The sequence below is a fragment of the Dermochelys coriacea genome, chromosome 14 (genome assembly GCF_009764565.3).
Source record: "Dermochelys coriacea isolate rDerCor1 chromosome 14, rDerCor1.pri.v4, whole genome shotgun sequence".
Taxonomy (NCBI): domain Eukaryota; kingdom Metazoa; phylum Chordata; order Testudines; family Dermochelyidae; genus Dermochelys; species Dermochelys coriacea.
This window is the reverse complement of record NC_050081.1, coordinates 2115133-2120342: the sequence shown is the minus strand read 5'-3', so window position 1 is coordinate 2120342 and position 5210 is coordinate 2115133. Positions and strand designations below refer to the sequence as shown.

At 55.0% G+C, this 5210-nt stretch overlaps 1 protein-coding gene across 4 annotated transcripts in view; it reads left to right on the top strand.

Moving 5' to 3' along the window:
• The first annotated feature begins 937 nt into the window (after positions 1 to 937).
• Positions 938 to 5210, top strand: part of TBC1D16 (TBC1 domain family member 16) — a 45730-nt gene continuing 41457 nt past the window's right edge. Inside the window, exons 1-2 of one of the 4 annotated variants that reach the window (XM_038371605.2) lie at positions 1158 to 1220; positions 3897 to 4002. The gene's annotated coding sequence lies outside the window, so the exon portion shown is untranslated. Of the gene's footprint in view, positions 1221 to 3896; positions 4003 to 5210 lie in introns of all 4 variants that reach the window. The other 3 variants (XM_038371604.2, XM_038371606.2, XM_043497499.1) reach the window with 3 other exon arrangements.

Sequence of the window (5210 nt, the reverse complement as noted above, 5' to 3'; positions counted from 1 at the left end):
GTGCAGACTGTAATGGAGTCTGCTTTTTTCAGAGTAGCAGCCGTGTTAGTCTGTATTCGCAAAAAGAAAAGGAGGACTTGTGGCACCTTAGAGACTAACACATTTATTAGAGCATAAGCTTTCGTGAGCTACAGCTCACTTCATCGGATGCATTTGGTGGAAAAATGGAGTCTGTGCTGGGTGGGACCAGAATTTCCCCCCCACACCTGAAATGTCTGCATTGAGATCACTGAAACTAAGTGGTCTGTGCCAAAAGATGTCCCCTCATTCATTCGTGCAGGAACTAGGGGTGCTGCTGCACCCCCAGTCTTGAAGTGCTCTCCACTATCTGCAGGGTTTACAGCTGGGTTCAAGGGCTCTCAGCATACACGCAGTAAACGTTGTCCTGGCACCCCTGCCCTCATTAGTTGATGATAAGACATTTTTCCCATCTGGCACCTCTCTGCCATCAGTGTTAAAGGGGCCTCGCTTGTCTGGAGCATGCAGGCGGCCAGGTGGACCCCTGCCCCACGCTGCCACTCCTGGGACCCCCATGCTGGAAGCTGGGGATCTGCCCAGGGCTGAGGCTCCTTGGGCTGGGGCTGGCACAGGACCCCCCTGGGCCCGCTGAGGCAGCTTTCAGCGGGGTAACAGCCAGGTGTGAGGGCCGGACCCTCAGGCGGGCAGGGTGTAGGAAGGTAGCTGGGCCCCATAGGGCTGGGACTCGGGCTGCTACTGCCCCCAGCACCCCCACTGCACAACTGCTCCAGCGGCCCTGCTCAGGCGCCCGCTGGGGCCGACGGTGGAGGCCCCGGGACGGGCCGCAGCTGGAACTGCCCAGGGGTCGCTCAGAGGGGCTGCCCCTGCAGCGGGACACCTGCTCCGGGGAGGGGAGCGCGGGGTCCCTCTTGCCCGCCGGAGGGGCTGTCTCGTTGACGCGGAAGCGGAACAGTCACCGGAAGTAGGAGGAGCGGCGCGTGTCCCTCCCTCCCGCTCCCCGTTTCTCGCCGATCCCCGCGGGATGGGCGACGCCCGGGCCGAGCGCGCCCCGTATCCTCGCGCCGAGCCGGGAGGGGGCGGGGCTGATGGGGGAGGGGGCGGGGCTTCCCATGTCCCCGCCCCCGTCGCCCCTCCCTCACCCCCTGCGCCCGGCCCGGCCTCAAGTTCCTAAACGCGGTGGCGAAGGCGGCAGGAGCAGGAGGGAGCCGCTAGTCCCGGCCCTTGTGCAACCCAGTGCTGGGGTGAGGCTGCCACCTGGGGCCGCATGTCTGAGCGGGGGCTTAGCTGGGGGTGGTTGCATCTGGGAGGAGGGGATTGCACTGTGGGGGTGGGGCTGCATCCGGGGGCTGTATGCTGGATGGGGGAGGGCTGCAGGAGGAGGGGGAGCTGGATGGGGGAGGGGTGCAGGAGGAGGGGGGAGCTGTATGCTGGATGGGGGAGGGTGCAGGAGGAGGGGGAGGGGTATGCTGGATGGGGGAGGGTGCGGGGAGGGGGCAGGGGTATGCTGGATGGGGGAGGGGTGCAGGAGGAGGGGGAGCTGTATGCTGGATGGGGGAGGGGTGCAGGAGGAGGGGGAGCTGTATGCTGGATGGGGGAGGGGTGCAGGAGGAGGGGGAGCTGTATGCTGGATGGGGGAGGGTGCAGGAGGAGGGGGAGCTGTATGCTGGATGGGGGAGGGTGCAGGAGGAGGGGGAGGGGTATGCTGGATGGGGGAGGGTGCAGGAGGAGGGGGGAGGGGTATGCTGGATGGGGGAGGGTGCAGGAGGAGGGGGAGGGGTATGCTGGATGGGGGAGGGGTGCAGGAGGAGGGGGAGCGGTATGCTGGATGGGGGAGGGGTGCAGGAGGAGGGGGAGCTGTATGCTGGATGGGGGAGGGGTGCAGGAGGAGGGGGAGCTGTATGCTGGATGGGGGAGGGTGCAGGAGGAGGGGGAGCTGTATGCTGGATGGGGGAGGGTGCAGGAGGAGGGGGAGCTGTATGCTGGATGGGGGAGGGTGCAGGGGAGGGGAGCTGTATGCTGGATGGGGGAGGGGTGCAGGGGGAGGGGGAGCTGGATGCTGGATGGGGAGGGGTGCAGGAGGAGGGGGAGCTGTATGCTGGATGGGGGAGGGTGCAGGAGGAGGGGGAGCTGTATGCGGGATGGGGGAGGGGTGCAGGAGGAGGGGGAGCTGGATGGGGGAGGGGTGCGGGGGGAGCTGGATGGGGGAGGGGTGCAGGGGGAGGGGGAGCTGGATGCTGGATGGGGGAGGGCTGCAGGAGGAGGGGGAGCTGTATGCTGGATGGGGGAGGGTGCAGGAGGAGGGGGAGCTGTATGCTGGATGGGGGAGGGTGCAGGGGGAGGGGGAGCTGGATGCTGGATGGGGGGGGTGCAGGGGGAGGGGGAGCTGGATGCTGGATGGGGGAGGGGTGCAGGGGGAGGGGGAGCTGTATGCGGGATGGGGGAGGGTGCAGGAGGAGGGGGAGCTGTATGCGGGATGGGGGAGGGGTGCAGGGGGAGGGGGAGCTGGATGGGGGAGGGCTGCAGGAGGAGGGGGAGCTGTATGCTGGATGGGGGTGAGGTTTGGACTTGGGGGGATACTGGTGGTTGCACCAAGGGAATAGTATTTTCTAGACTGAGGAAGGATCTCACTGGCAACCCTGTATAAACATGTCTCCTCCATAAGCATGCCTGATCCAGATGCTCTCAGCTTCTGTCTTCCTTTGGCCATTAAGGAGCACAAGGAATGTGTGTTTAACGGGTGCCTAGGCTCTGGGGCTAATGTTCTAATATATGTGGCTTGGGTTTGTCATGCGGTTGCTTCTTAAATCCCACTGAGATTCTTCTTGTGGTTCTCTTAATCCTGGAGTCTATCTTCTACCTACACTTAGTGTGGTCTCTGCCCTGGGGATTTCTGAACACTTGTCCTTCTGTCCCATTACCAGGTGCACATTTTAAACAGTACTGTACTTATGATTATTTCCTTGTCTGCTTCTCTTTTTGCTATGTATGGATTTTTGGGTGTTTTTTTTAATAGAATAAGCAATTAAGATTGCTAGAAACAATCTCGGGTGCCTACCAGGTACTAAGCAATTTGCATCCGATGAAGTGAGCTGTAGCTCACGAAAGCTTATGCTCAAATAAATTTGTTAGTCTCTAAGGTGCCACAAGTCCTCCTTTTCTTTCAAGCAATTTGTAAATTCTGTTTTTTACAAGTTCAAAAATGAGTTAATTAAAACAGTTCTATTTGAAAACAAAAACTTTGGGTTGGAATGAATTTGGGACTCTGTCCCATCTCTGAGTGGTTAAATGAGAGTCTCTGCTTCCAAAATAGTTGGCAATATGTAGTAGGTGCCAGTGCCTGGAACTTTTCTGAGGATACAATTCTGTTAATTTCTAGTTATTTCTGTGTGTATGAATTTCTAACACACATTCTTTTTAAAACTTGTCTTTATTATGACTACACTATAATGACATGACAGTATCAAACCTTTCACAGCAATCTGTAAATGTAACATTGTAGCTAATAAACTAGCAGTTTTTTCTGCCCACTTGTTTTTTTTAATGTAGCAATGCCATCAGTGCTGAAGGAGGGTATTATTATTATTTATTACTGTTTTTGTAATTTGTATGTGATGAATAATGAATGTTAGCTCCAGAATCTATAAAACATTAATCTTGTAATTATACCGTGGTGTCAGCATTTTGAGATCCTTTTAATGTACATTTAGGTCTCTGGGCTCGGAAGCCAGATGTTAAAATGCATATTAATTACATGTTCTCCTACCCCCATTTGTTCTTAGTGGGGATGGGAGGGGACAAGAAGTGAGCACTGTGTTCTACCTGGGACCTTGAATATGTGTCCATTTTATCCTGTTCTTTCTCCTTCCCTCCCCATTCTGTCCCCTACACTTCACATTTGCTGTCCTCCCACTGGCTAGCTGATCCACTCCACTGTGAATTCAGCAACACGATTCCGGAGTCCTCCAGAGGGTCTCAGGATAACTAAGCAAGATGCCTTCCTGTCCCTTGTGCTGCCCTCAAAAGGTGTGAATGTTACTTCTGGGGGCATTCTGCCCCAAAAAATTAAAAATTCTGTACACAATATTTATTTGTCAAAATAATACTACATAATCATTTCAGTTTCAATTATTTTGGTAATTTATTTCAAAATACTGTTAGCTAGTATGTCTGTAACAATACAGGCACATACCTAAATTCCCTCAGTAGTAGAGAGTTGAAGAAATCACTTGACAACCCCCTTCCTGTATCTCTGCCCCTTCCTCCCTCTCCTCCCCCCCGAGTTCAGCCAGGGGGTCAGACACCAGCCCCCTCCTTCCCAGAGCCCAGGGATGCAGAGGGAGAAACAGCCGGATGCTGGGTCCCAGACTTGCAAGGAGTTTCCATCTCCGTCCCGCGGAGTGTGCTGGGAATTGCGGGCTGCCAGGCTCCCCCCGGTTCTCTCCCTCCCCCAGCAGTGTCTTCTGTGTGGGAGCTGGGCTCTGCCAGGTCCAGTGGCCCCTAGTGACGGCCAGCAGCAGTGCAGCCTATTTCTGTGGGGCAAAGGAAATTTTGGGTGCACGTTAATTTCTGCAAAATTCTGTGTTGTGCAGTAGCGCAGAATTCCCCAGGAGTATATTCTGTTCTGCCTGAGGAGACAGAGCCTCCCCCACTCCTACCTCCTCAGAAAACACCCGAAGCCCTGCCCCTCCATACTGAACATACCGCCATAGTGAGCAAGAGGGAATGTGTCGCTTTCTCTCACATGCATGACTGCCCCTTGCACTCGGTGATTTATGTTTCTACCAGCTGCTCCAGGCATCCAAACCGACCCATCTGGGCTGCCAGGCAAGGGCACATGCCCGTTCTCACGGCTTCCCTGTCAGAAGTCATTTTTCTGCAAGGAAGCAAAGAAATGTGTGGGGGACATGAATTCTGTGCACATGCAGTAATGCAGAATTCCCCCAGGAGTAGAATGTGCTGTCCCTGCATTCTTAGCAGAAGCTGAACTGGGAATAATACTTAGACCCTCTCCCATGGCAGTTTCGAGTAGTAACTAACCACTGCCAATCACTGAAATTCCCTTTTAAGTTAACTTGAACAACATTGTTTTCCTCTGAATAGTCACAATACTTGTGACTTGACTTTATTAATCTTTGTATTACTGTAGTGCTTAGGAGCCCTGGTTGTGGACCAGGACTCTGTTGTGATAGGCACTGTACAAACACACAATAAAAAATGGTTCCTGCACCAAA